Source organism: Camellia sinensis, chromosome 3 (genome assembly GCF_055761805.1).
Source record: "Camellia sinensis isolate YWXY chromosome 3, ASM5576180v1, whole genome shotgun sequence".
Classification (NCBI taxonomy): Eukaryota; Viridiplantae; Streptophyta; class Magnoliopsida; order Ericales; family Theaceae; genus Camellia; species Camellia sinensis.
The window spans coordinates 32,539,789-32,554,766 of NC_138963.1; positions in this window are offsets into that span (position 1 = coordinate 32,539,789).

A 14,978-nucleotide genomic window follows, 5' to 3' on the forward strand; every position below is an offset into this window, starting at 1 on the left:
CTCTTGATTGTGTCTTTAAGTTGATTCATGCATGGTTCATGTCTAATTGAGGAGCTAAGTCATAATTTAGTTCTAACATGTTGAATTATAGCTTAATTCATGCATGCATGTTTGGATTGTTGAGTTTTAAGTTGTTTTCATGGCAAAATGTTACATTCATGCTCATAATTATGTTAAGTCCATGATTTCATCTTGTTTTGAAAAGAATTGGCTCCTTAGAGCATGTTTTGGAAGCTTGGAAGCTAGCTAAACTCATGCATGTCATGCTTGGATTATGTTCTTGAAATTTAGTTTGAAAATTAGTTGAATTGATCTTCCTTTGGGCTTTGATTTTACAAATTGAGCTTTGAATCATGTTAAACTACGAGTTTTGAAGTGTTTTTCAGAAAATGAGCCCAAGAGGATCGAATTTGGTGTTTGAAACTTGATTTTGAGCTTGAGGTTCGAATCTGGGAATTCCAGATTTTGAACTCACGCTCGAGCGGGGTGACTGGCGCTCGAGCGTGGAAATTGTGCTCCCAGCATTTTGTTCTGTTTTTAAGTCAGCTCGAGCGGGGTAATTTACGCTTGAGCGGGACCTTGTGTCTTACGCTCGAGGATGTCGAGCCCCCAATCGACCGTGGATTTCACCTATCCAGCACTTTTGACTGTTTTGCAGTACACTCGAGCGGTTAAGTCTGCGCTCAAGCAGAAACCTTTGTCTGCATGTTCGCTCGAGCGGATTAACCTACGCTCAAGCGGACCCCTGTTTTCTGAAAATTCTGAAAATGCTTTTAAAGTGCATCTTTGCATCCTCATTTCATCCTAGGCATTCTTAGGCCTAGTTTAAGGCATCTTAATGAGGATATAGATATAGAACCACACCGAGGCAAATTAGGGATTAAGTTATTATTTTCCCAACTGTGTAGCTTAGTGTGTGTTCAATCTGTAAACTGTGTAGGGTTGGCGACTGGGGACACGCTCTAGCCTAACTGTAGCCCAGAACTCTGTGAGTAACAACTGTGTAAAGATATGTTCAAAATGATTATCTTCTGAACAATTGAACTGTACTGTTTCTGAACTGATACTGTTAATAGAATGAATGTATGTCCTCTATTCTGAACTGTATTGTGGCATCCTTAGCAACTACTATTACTGACTGTTACTGTTACAGAGATCTCTGTCGGTTCCCTTGTTGGAACCACTACTGTTTACTGATTGATGGCCATCATTGACTGTTCGGTCTTTCAAGACCTACTGTTTACTGTACTGTTATGCTAATGGATGTACCACATATGACTGTACTGACTGAACGACTGAAATACTGATTTAATGAACTGTTTTCATTACTGTAAGAACATTCATTCTAAACCCCTTTACGCATTATGTTATTCACTGGGCTTTAGCTCACTGCTCATATATATATGTAGGTGTACAGGTACCAGACCGCGGCTAGAAGCGTCGGAGTTAAGCTCCAGTTTTGTCAAGCCAACCACTGCGCCTCACTGCGAGGTTTCGAGCCTGTCAAGCTATGGCTTAGGGGTGTTTTAATTTCCCCTGTCTGTCTCTGTAACTGTTTTGTAGACTGTATAGACTGTTACTGTACTGTTATATAGGGATTAAGTCCCTGATCTGGATGATTATAAATGTTGTACATACTGTTCTGCACTATGTATATGTATATATGAAAAGTCTTTTTGGCATTCAGACTGTCACAGTTCATTAGACATTGTTTATTTACTGTATTGGCTTCCGTCAGGCCCCTGTACTCTGTTTTACTGTATTATTGTTAAGTAGGCCTTCGGTAATCTCGGATTACTGGCGGGTTACAGTGCTAAACCCATAGGGGCGGGTTTAGGTCGTGACAACTATTACATCTATGGTACAAACACAATCATGGCCTAAAGGGAAAATGGCCGAAAGCAAAAGGAAAATCATTCACTACTTATCTAGCTGTATAACTACCTATCTAGTTGTATATATATTAATCTATTTTATACATTATATATATATATATATATTTAATAGCCCCCCTCAAACTCAAGGAGGACAAACATCAACCAACTGGAGTTTGGAAACAAGTTCATCGAAGCGGCCAAAAGAATGAGCTTTGGTGAAGATATCAGCAGGTTGATCAGCAGAAGAGATCAGATGGAGATGAATAATACCACGAATGACGTGTTCACGAATAAAATGGCAGTCAATCTCAATGTGCTTGGTGCGATCATGAAAACCATCATTGTGAGTAATTTAAATAGCACTTTGATTGTCACAAAAGAGTGTAGTAGCTCCAGAGAGGGTAACATCCATGTCAGCAAGAAACCAACGAAGCCAGAGAAGCTCTTGAGTAGTATCAGCAAGAGCACAGTATTCGGCCTCTGTACTGGAACGAGCTGTAAGAGATTGTTTCTTGCTGCGCTAAGAAATAAGAGAATCGCCTAAGAAAAGCAGGACCATATAGTAGAACAGCGGTCAGTAGGATCCCCAACCCAATCAACATCGAAAAAAGCATGAAGCTGAAGAGAGGAGTGGGCGGAATAATGAAGACCACGAAACATGGTGCCTTTTGAGATAGCGAAGGATACAAACTAAAGCATCATAATGAGGGGTACGAGAAGCTGACATATACTGGCTAGCAATATAAACTACATAGGCAATATCAGGACGAGTAACAGTGAGATAGACAAGGCTTCCAACCAGCTGACGATATAGGGTAGCATCAGAGAGAAGAGTGCCATCAAGAAGAGTAAAACGACTCTGAGGCTCCAGTGGAGTTAAGGCAGTCTTACAATCGGTAAGACCAGCGCAGGCGAGAAGATCAGAGGTATACTTAGCTTGAGAGAGAAACAAACTCGTGGAATCATGGAAGATTTCAAGACCCAAGAAATAACTGAGAGGACAAAGGTCTTTCATCTCGACATGATGGCTAAGAAACTGTTTGAGACGAAGAATACCAGCTACATCATCACCGGTGATAATCATGTCATCCACATAAAGCAGAAGCAGGGTGGTCCCTTAAGCAGTTTTCCACATAAAAAGAGTAGTATCATAAGAATTGGAGATGAAACTACAATCGTGAATAGTAGAGCTGAACTTGGCAAACCAAGCTTGCGGGGCTAGCTTAAGACCACATAAAGCACGTTGAAGTTTGCAGACCTTGTAAGGTGGATATGTAGACCCAATGGGAGGTTGCATGTAGACCTCCTCGAGAAGAACACCATTAAGGAAGGCATTTTTCACGTCCAGTTGGTAAAAAGCCTATTGACGGGTGGTAGCAACAGTAATCAAGCTGCGAACAGAGGTGAGACAGGCAACAGGAGCAAAGGTCTCCTCATAATCAATATCATATTCCTGGTTGAAGCCTTTGGCAATAAGGCGGGCTTTGTATCACTCAATAGAGCCATCAAAACAGGTCTTGATTTTTTATACCCATTTGCAGCCAATGACAATCTTGCCAGAGGAAAGATCAACAACGTCCCAAGTTTTGTCTAAAACCTACAATTCATCAGTCATAGCATGCTGCCAAAGAGGATTAGAGCTAGCCTCACGATAGGAGATATGTTCATGAGTAGAAAAAACAGTAGAACCAATAATAAAATCACGAAAACGAGTAGAAGGTTGGGTTACCCGGTATGGTCGAGCAGAGAGGGGAGGAGCCAGAGGGCATGGAGAGAGACTCAACAGGAGGTAAGGATCCCGAGGGAGCAAGAGCAGGACCATCAGAGCGAGCAGGCTCACGGGAAAGACTAGTATGCAAGGTGGTCTCTAAAGGTGCAGGCAGGGGCCGTGGAGAAATCTCATTAGAAAACAGATCTGTAGAAGGGTTATTAAATAAGAGAGAGGGTAAGGGAGTGGATAAACGAAATTGAGAGATGGAGAAAAACATTTTGTGTTGCCAAAAAACCACATGACAAGAGATATGGAGGCACTGGGAGATAGGATCCCAACAACGATACCCTTTATGTTCAATACCATACATCAAGAAGCAACAAAGACGTGAACGAGGTTCAAGTTTGTTGTGTTCATGAGATTGGAGAAGAACAAAACATGCAGATCAAAGACCCTAAGATTGGTGTAAGATGGATGAGTGCCATGCAAATGCGCATAGGGAGTGTGATTATGAATGACAAGCGTAGGGATACAATTTATAGTGTAAGCAGCAGTGAGAGCGGCTTCGCTCAAAAAATGTTCCTGACAAGAAAAAGAGAGAATGAGAGCTCGAGTAGTGTCGAGAATATGCCTATGTTTCCGTTCAGCACATCCATTTTGTTGAGACGTGCCTAGACAGGAATAATGAGGTTGAGTACCATGACTCTGAAGAAAAGAAAGAAATTCAAAATCTTTATATTCCATGGCATTGTCAGAGCGCAAAATCTTAATAGTTTTAGAAAATTGGGTTTGTACCATTGTGACAAAATTGTAATAAAGTTGTTTGAGTTTAGAGCGATTCTTCATAAGAAATAACCACGTAAAACAGGAAAAATCATTTATAAAAATAACAAAATAGTGTGCGCCTCCCATAGTAGGAGTAGGGGAGGGGCCTCAAATATCAGAATGGATGAGATCAAAAGGTATAAGAGAAACAGAGTCACTTTTATTAAACGATAAAGCAGGCTATTTGGCAAGTTGACATGATAAACAATCTAAAGTATTAGAACTGAAACTAACTACTAGAAATTAAAGACTTTAACCGACCAACAGAAAGATAGCCTAAACGCAGTGCCAAAGCTAAAAAGAAGATAAAAGAGGAGCAGTGGTAAGAGCTGCGAGCTGAGAAGAATCCGGAACATGAAGATGAATGAGTTTATAGAGATGTCCATGCTTACAGTCGATCCTAAGAGTCTGTCCCGTCCGAGGGTCCTATACCAAACAACCAGTATGGGAAAAAGTAACAGTTAGACCATGCTCACATAATTGACCAATGGAGATAAGATTTAAAGTAAAAGCAGGCATAAGATATACATAGGATAAAGATAAGTGAGAGGTTGAAACAAAACCAACATGACTTACAGACAAAAGAGACCCGTCAGCAGTATGAATAGAAGGAACATGAGGATCAGAAGAGAGATAAGTAAAAATAGTAGGGTCAAAGGTCATGTGATTGCAACAAGCTTAGTCAAAGTACTAGGAAGTATTTCTTGAGGTGACAGACAAAGCAGTAAAGGGAAGAGTACCGGATGTGAAGAGAAATTGTTAAAACATGGCTTCGACATCGGTTTGAGAAAAGACCGGAGTAGAAGGGTCTATAGGCACAGAAGAAGGTAAATCCTCTGAGGCAACAGCAGCAGTGCGATGAACAGGTAGAGATTTAAACTGATGCCCAGAACGTTAAGAGTTGCCCCGTGAAAAATTCTTGGGGGAAGGACCATTGCGAGAGGATGAACCAGGAGAGGCTCGTGCTAGATTGCGGAAGCAATCTTGCTGGAGATAACCAAGACCAGTCTTGTTGCAAAACCAACAAAGGCGAACTGGACAATGAACCAGAAGATGAGTAGACGGAAGTCCTCGGTTTTGATAGTAGTTGTAGGCAGTGGACCATTGTGGTGAAGGAGAACTCCGAGTCTGGGAAGTAACAAAAACAGAGTCCACAGGGTGCGGATGGAGAGTACCAAGCCGAGTTTCCTCTGATAGTAGTTCGAAAATAGCTTGCTCAAGAGTGGGTAAAAGAGTGTGATAAAGGAGAGAGGCGCGCACTGGCTCAAAATGGGGAGTGAGCCATAAGAAACTGAACCAACCGTTGTTGGTCACGATAAGTAGTAAACAAGGCAGCATCTTCAGTATGGGGCCATGGAGGTTCAAAGAGAGCGAGCTGATCCCAAACAGAACAAATTTGGGAAAGAAAATCATTAATAGTCTGAGTTGGCTGTTGGTGCATATGGTGAAGATGACTCTGAAGCTGATATTGATAAGAAAGATTAGTAGTCTAATAGTGGTCTTTCAAAAAATCCCAGATGTCGTTTGCAAGAGTGGAAACAGAGTCAAGATGGAACCGACCAAACCAAAGGCTGATAGATGTAGTAGATGTATTCCGAAGCCAAGTGATGATATGATAGTTCTTATTGTCCCAATCCTCCAAGCGGTCAACATATTTATCAGTTGATTCAACGGTCTCTTGGATGGGTTTGCGCACATCCCTAGTGATAATATGCCAAAGTTTCTTGCCTTTGAGGAAGCCAGACATGGCTTGTGCCCATAAGACATAATTGGTTCCGTCAAGAACAATGGAAATAGGGTGGTGAGACGAGTTCGGGCGATTCATGAAGGAAAAACAACAATATAGATGCAGAATTCGAAAAAACCGAGGGTACCAGTGAATTCAAAGGGTCGAAATTAGTGGGGAATCGGTCTGAACCGGCCAAAAAAGTCCAAAAATAGGACTAAACCGGCCTGTTGAAGAGGCTGAACCAGGTGGAGTTGAGTCAGTAGAAGCGTGAGCCGAAGTCAACAGCAACATGAGAGAGGCGGCTGGGTGAGCTGCGCGAGACGGCGTGAGTGGTGCGAGCGGCGCGAAACGGCTCAAGCGGCTGAGGGGTGCGTGTGGCGTGTGAGACAACAGAGGCGGAAGTGAGTGACGCGCCGGCGACAAACGCGACGCGTGAAGGCGCATGCGAGCGAATCTAAGAATGCCGTTGGTGGCGTTGGAATCGTAAAAAGATTCCAAGCACTTTGGTAGGCAGTGTGAAAATTTTTAAGAACAAAAAGGAAAAGTATTCACTACCTATCTAGCCGTATAACTACCTATCTATATGTCTATTAATCTATTCTATACATTATATATATATTTAACAGGTGTTTTGGCTGTTTCTCTGTACAAAATGTTTGTATTTCAAGAACTTTCTCTGTGATGTCGAGCACTGATATCTTTATCTCGATTCATGTGTTTCAAATTATATATTTTTGATTTGGACCCATTCATCGTGTCTTCACTTTTGGAAGATGAAAAGACTCCATTTTTTTCTTTTTTTTGTCTTGTGGGTAGATAACAATGACAAAGAAGGGGTGAGGAAATCCCCTCCCCCACTCCTGTGTTTCTTTTGTTGGCCGATGTTTTTCATTGTTTACAAAATGCTGACAATCTGTTAGAAGTTTAAAAAGTTGTAAAATTAGTGAAAAATGTCCCAACATTAATTAAAAGTATTTTTTTATTTTTGTTTATGTCTAGCATTGTGTTTTAGCAAATGTAAATACCACAAAAAATATTATACAACTTCTGATCCTAAAATTAGCATTGTGTTTTAGCATTTTTTTTATTTTTATTTTTCGTCAATTGTATAATATTATACAATTTCCCTCTTTTCTATTGTTCTTTATTTTTTTTCAAGTTTTGATCTGAAGAGATTGAGTGAGCCAAAAATTTACTCTCATGTTTTACAACTTCTGATCCTAATTATCAATTTGATATATTGCTTGGTTGTTATTTGATTAAGATTCATTTCTTTGTAAGCTTAGTCCTAGAGTGGCATCACCATGTCACCTGCAATTCTGAAACTGTGATTGTGAAACTTTATTGATAAGATTCATTTCTTGATTGTGAAACTTTATTTGATTAAGATTCATTTCTTCCCTATTTTATTTCTTCAAACAGACTCTTATAATATTGTAGGAGAGAGATGGTTGTAATTTATTTATTTATTTATTTTTAATCGTTCACGTTCTTTTACATTTTTTTTTCAATTACTAAAACTTATTTAATTGTTTCAAAATTATATATTTGATTATTTTAAAACAAACTTTTTAATTAATTAATTAATGTGTATTTGATTTTGTTGTTAAACCAAATAAAATAAAAAAAAAAGATTGAATGTCTATTTAGTTTTGGTTATGAACATTTAAAAAAATATATATATATATATATAAATGATAAAAAAAAAAATTGGCTGTTAACCTTTATATAAAAAAAAAATTAAAAAAGAAGAAGAAAAGGTCAAGTTAGGTTATGAAAAATCCAAACCCATTAGGAGATTGGGAGGGTAGTACCATGGGAAATGGGGAAAATTTATTATGAGGGAATGGAGATAGGGGATTAATATCCACCCATTAACTCCCATTGACATCTCTACTCCAAACCATCTCTAAATGGAATATATTTGTATGACTTTCATAAAAGAGGAAATCCAGTTTATAAATGATGGGGGTGATACTACTAGTTGAAGTGATCTTAGTATAATTAATTTTTAAATTAAAACACAATTTTCAATTTTTTAAGGTACAAACATAAACAAAATTAATAAAAATTTAGATAAAAAAAATTAAATTAAAACTGAACTCAAAATATAAAGACAAAATTATTCAATTTAAAATTACAAAAACTAAAATAATAAGAGAACGAGTCAAGTCGGCCGTGATACACAGGCATATTGACTGACTCGGATCAACACAAGTTTTGGTCCAGCCATTTGAAATCGAACAGAGGCACCGACACAAACCATTGACTTCAAATCAACGGCCCAAAGTTTTTTATTTTTCAACCCAAATCATGGGTCGTCTTATACGCCCACATTATTAGACTGTGTCATCAATCGACCCATACCACACAGACTTAAAAATTAAAATCATTTAATTCATCGCCAAGTACTCACAATCAAAGAAGTCATGATATTAGATTAACGATGGTTATACCTATATTAATTAGTGTACTAACTAGTGTATCAATTAGTGTTATATCATAATTATTGATCCTATCTATTATATAAATTACAAATACTCAAAACTTTTAAAATTATGACACATCATCTATTAGTACATTAGCTAGTACACTAATTAATATATATAACATTATTATTAGACAAATCTTGTTTTCCACTTATCCAATCAAAGTTAATCAAATCGGTTATTTCTATTCTGTCATTACTATTTTTATTGGTTCAAAAATATTATATCACCGTGTAGAGTTTCTTGACAATTATTTTAGTTTTGTTCAATTTTCGAGAATATTGTACAAGATTCATGCAATAAATGCAGTGATAAAAAAAAATGCGCCCCCAACTCGTGGAAAAAATTCAAGGATTTGATTCAGCTTTTGTGAATCTCATTTTCCGTCCCCTAAAAACATGTGGGCTCCTGACATTTTACAATCGCAAGCAAAACATTGCGTAGAATTGTTTGTCAGTTGCAACAATCATTCAAAAATAGAGTGCTCAAAAATAAATAAATAACTAAATTAAATTTAAAATAAAAAGATTATCAAAACTGTTGAAAGCACTGGATTTCAAGATGGGAAAGAGAACCCTTTTAAGTCACATTTTATTTGCCAATAAAGAGAGAAAATTGTCCAGATTCTCATTACACCCATTTTTACAAATTTGAAAATTACATTTTGATCTGTTTACACTTCTCAATATCCTAAAATTAGACCATCCTCTCACATCTTATTACATCCAATTTCTTTTTTCTCTCTCTTTCCGTCTTAGACCTTCTCTTTTCTTCTCTTTCCCTCTCCTCTCCTCACCTCCGCTCTATTTATTTCTTTCCCTTGCTCAAGTATTTTAGATTATGAAGATAGCGGAAGGAGTTGGCGACTAGGTGTTGAAGACAATGTGAGAGTGGAAGGTGTTGCGGGATGGGGTCAAGAAAAGGGATGGGGTGTGTCAAACTAGGTTTAGGGGTACGCAAGGAGAAGATGGGGTGGTCAGGGATGGGATTATGAGAAGACTATAGGGGGCTATAACTTCTTTATTTTTGTGAAAAATTCTGTTTACCATAGCACATTTAAAATATATATCTTATTTTATAAATAAAATGATCTTTCAGTATGAAATATATATATATATATCATTCTTCTATCATCTTACGTTATTTTTTTCTTTTGTACCAAATTTTTTTTTTTTATTCTAATAGAGATTACTTCTATGATATTTGAATTTTTTTATGTTTATATATATGGTTTACATACCATACTATTATATATACATGTGTATTTGTATATGTAGTGGAAAAAAAATTATTTGTCTTTGGCCTATTTGGTGATAAAATTCTAATTTCGTTCTCGAGAGTAATGATAGCGAGACATGGGTTGTTGTTAGGGAAGGGGGGTGACGGCAATAAGGGGATGGGGTTGATGGAGAAAGAAATTGGAGGGTCGGAGGTAGTGGCTAGAAAAGGAAGAAGCTTGAGATGGAAGGCCATAGGGTAAAGAAATTAGGATTTTCACATTTTAGAGATTGAATGCTTAGACGTTAAAAAATTAAAAGAAGAGGTGTCATGAGATATGATGTATACCAAAACATTCTTAGACCATGTTTGGTTGAGTGGATATGAGTTTAGGATTGGACTAATAGTCTAATAAAATTATTAATCTCATGTTTGGTTAAACAATTAAAGTACGGACTAATAATCCATCCAAATATGGTATCCCACATATGATGAACTATTCAATCTCACAAAAGGGGGTGAGACATAAATTGGAGGACTAATCCAAAGTCTAGACTATTAGTCTCTCCTTATAATCTTAACTCAATCCAAACATAGGATAACATACACAATCCAAAAAGATTCGTAGTTCTAGAACTATTAGTCATGAGAATATTAATCTAACCTAATTCAGTCCGCCCAAACAAACATAGTCTTAGTGGACAAACTCTGGCCCTATTTGGGACGGCCTTTTTTTTTTTAAAATAGTTAATAAAGATAAAAAAGATTAACATAGTTAATAAGATAAAATGTTATTTTCAAACGATAATCATTTTTTTTATCTCACAACTATCAAATTAATTACAAAAAAAAAAAAAAAAAACAAAACAAAACAAAAAAAACCTATCATCCTAAACACAACTTTTTTAGCAAGGCTAAAATAGTCAAATAGTCAACTAAAATAATTGTCGTTTGGCTATGATTTTTTTAATTGGCTTTTTTGAGTTGAGACTTTTTTTAGCTTGGGACTAAAACGTTTGTTTGTATTTTTTTTTTACTTTTTTAACTTTTGTGAGAGAAAAAGTAAAATAATTATGGTTTAGATGTGACATTTTATCTTATTAACTTATTTAACCTATTTTTTAACTTTTTTAGCCAAAAAAATCAATTTTTTTGTCAAAAAAAACTACCAAAAAGTCAAAAAATTAAAAAATTAATTTTTTACTAACTTCCTAAAACACCCCAAAACCTTGTCACCCTCTCCAAATGGGGCCTCTAACATGGAGCCCGGAGGTGGCGGTTAGGGCAGCGTAGAGTTAAGGATTTGAAAGGTGTAAAGATGGATATATGTTTGGCATTATGATGAATGCAAGGAAAGAAAATTAAAATTAAAATTTTTATGTATGATATAATTAAAGATTGAATGCAATAAAATGCATTTTTGTTGTAAATCATAAGCATTTTTTGGTGCTAGAGAAATTCCAAAATAATATTTTGTCGTTGAAAAATTGAGGCATTCAAAATTCAACATAATGTTATTACACCAATGAAGAATATTATCACTTGTAATATTTTAATCGTTGATTGGAATGAGTCACATTACTCAACAAGATATCAATATTAATGTGACTCATAACAATTAATGATTGAAGTGTTTTGTACGACAATTTAAAATGTCGTGTATAATAATGTGGTGCGCAACTAAAATGTTTTAGAAGTCCAATGGCATGGTCCAATCATTTGTTGGTTTGCCCCAGCAGAGAGCCATTAAGGGCTTGAACCTCGCATGAAACAGCCAAACAATTTTACGCGTTTTCTTGCAATATATAATGAGAAGAAGTGGTCGGATTTTCCTCCCGTCTGAGATTAAATTGGAGTGTATTATTGGGTTTGTGAGGGTCCATCATAGTTTTTATTTCAATTATTCGAATCATTTAATGTGTAAAACTCGTCTAATATTATATTTTTATAAAAAATCACGTTGATCGGATATCCATAGCTACTTGATCAGATTAGATTTTTATCAATGGTAAATATAGTTTTCAAAATAAATTGTTGACAAAAATCTGATCTGATGTAGTAGCTATCGCTATCCGATTAACGTGAGTTTTTTACAAAGATAAAGTACTTAATGAGCTCTACACATTAAACGGTTCAAATTATCGAAACAAGACTCCTAATGGTCTCTACGGAACCGTCCAATCCACTAGCCTACCCTTCATTTTATCACTCAAATTATTATTTAAAATTTAATTAAATCTTTTATTTATTTTTTAATAATTTTAATTTTATATTTAAATTAGTTAATTTTGAATCAATTTTATCTCCATCAATTAAACTCCTGAATAAATTAAATTAAATATCTAATAATAATTTTCATCAAAAAAATGAAAAAAATAGTTTTTATATAATAAATTTTACAAAAAAATATTTTAAATATAAACTTTATTTAAAATTGTAAATTATCTCGACTCATCGATAGAGAAACTATTGAACACAAAATTCTGAGTTTAATCTCTCTGTCTCTCTCTTAACATTTGTAGCTGGCTAATATTAAAGAATTAATTTCAACAATCATGCTGGGGACACTAGTGGGGGGTGACCCCCCAGTACCCCACCTCCACGTGGGGGTTGTGAGACCAAGAGCAAAAAAAAAAATAATAATAATAATTTTTTGAGCCAATCAAAAAACAGTGAGAGTGGTGGGGGTCGGGATTTTTTTTTTTTTTTTGTGAGATTTCAGAAAGGATATTGAAGTATAAAAATTATTATCAAATAATTAAATTTAATTTTTTCATATATTCAGGGGTCTGATTAATTTTTTAAGAATAGTTTTGAGCGTAAAATGAAGTTTCAAATAAATTTCCAATGTCACGTTAATGATTTCCATTTGATTAGAGACGACAACTGGCAAAATTAATTCAAAATTAAATAGTTTAAGTGCAAAATTTATATTATTAAAAAAACGAGATATAATTGACTTTTGAATAATAGATTAAGGATAAAATTAAATTTCCACTAAAAGTTAAAACAAAACTACATCATTTTAGTGTGTGTAGTTTTAATCTTATTTTATTTCAATTTTAACCGGATTAATTAAATTTTATATTTTGTTAATGTATTTTACTATGATAAAAAATATAAGAAAATTATTATAAGAAAAGTAACCAAACTCAATTGACTAGTTGATCGTGAATCAGGGGTTAAAAACTCCGACGGAATGCATCCAATTTTTTTAAAAAATAACACGCTTAACCTTGACTACAAAATTCTTCCTAGACAGCAAGATAACGTAAATGATAATCTTGAGAATAATAAACGCAAATTACACTTTATTCCCTTTAACCATCACTATTTTTTTTTTATCTCTTAAATTAAAAATTAATATACTGTATCTTTTTATCTTCTGAAAGTTTTTAATTTAACTTTTATATCTTCATTCTGTTAACAAGACAGATGGAAAATGTACAAATATCATATTTATGACAAATATATGAGTTAGATTGAAAACTTTCAGAAGATGAAAGGAATACATTGTATCAATTTTTAGTTTGAAGAGATAACGTAAAAAAACGGTGATAATTAAAAGGGATAAAGTGTAATTTATCCAAACAATAATAATAATAATAATAATAATAAGCCAAATTGCCTACACTTACGTATAAATTGGATTGATCTGTTCAACACGTTTACAATTTAATTCGCTTAAACTTATTTATTAAATAGACCAATTGGAATTTGGATTTGGTTATTTGATGCAAAATCAATTTTAATCCCTTATTTTATTTTTTGTACTAATTTTTTTTTTTTTAACACATTCAAAATTACTGTTTGCCACCTCTAGTCGAAAAATATTTCAAAAAATACCAAAAAAACTTTCTTCGTAAAATATAGTCATAAATACAACCAAATTACTCTGATACATTTTTGAGAAAAAACTTCGAATAACCTTCCCCACTGCAAATTAAAAGCAAATCAATTCAACAAATTGTATTATTACTTTATACTATTTGAGTTTTATGTTTTCAATTTTGTTGCAATATTGTCATTTCTTCTTGTGCCGTTAATATTTTAGACGAAAAAATAACACATGCAAAATCAGAATAACAAAAGTGAAATTTTGATGAAGTTATAGGGACTACCGGTACATAACTTATTTATTTTTTTCTTGTGCAAGAATTTCTAAAACTCAAATGTGACATGCACATGACTTTGTCGATCCAAAGTGCTAATGACAAATGATAAAGGGACCATATTGAAACATAATTGACAATAAAGAATTTGAATTGAGAAAATTGAAACTATAAAGATTAAAGTCAAATTTCATTCAAACTAAAAAAACCAATGGTGCAATTTATGATAAATTATTTAATAGGTCTGCTTTATATCTTACGTGATGGGCCTTTACAATTGTATAGGATCATGTAAGTAGTGTTTTGTACTTTCTCTTCTTTTTTTTTTAGATAAAAGTGTTCTCTTATTATAAAGTAGGCACATAATCACGTGGTAGAACAGACTTACTTAGAAACGAGACCCACGATTGAATGTCACAAGACTCACACCGAATTGCGACACCCATGGCAAAACAGTGCAAACCCACAAGCCAGATTATGTTCAACGACCCAGGCTTGTCTGAGTGAATTTCAGCAACCTACAACCTCTATTGCCGCTGCAACCTACAATTTTGTTGCAGGTGAGTTAGCGGGTAGTGGTCGTGCTGCAAATGGAGGAGGAAGAGGCCCCGAATGTAGAGGCTGTTGGTTTCAAACATTTAAATAAATAAATAAAACCACACCATTCTGTAGTACTAAAAATTCGACCTCTTAAAATTTATCGAAAGGATAAATTTTAATTCAGTGTCTTGAAAAAAAAATTAAAAATAAATAATAAATTTTATATACATTAATAATTAAACACAATTTAAAAAAAAAAAAATTTTCTAATATATTCCACTAATAGCTAATTTTTCCCTCGTCTAAATTGGGTGTCCCACTTTGAACGTTTAGTGATGTGGCAGCACCGTGTTTGTCTGCCGTAAAACCTTTTTGATTGAGCAATGCTAGGTATCATGAAAAATTTTTCATGAAAATGATCATGAAAGATTTATGACCTTTAGATTACACTTAAAATAAAGCACTACACACTAATCA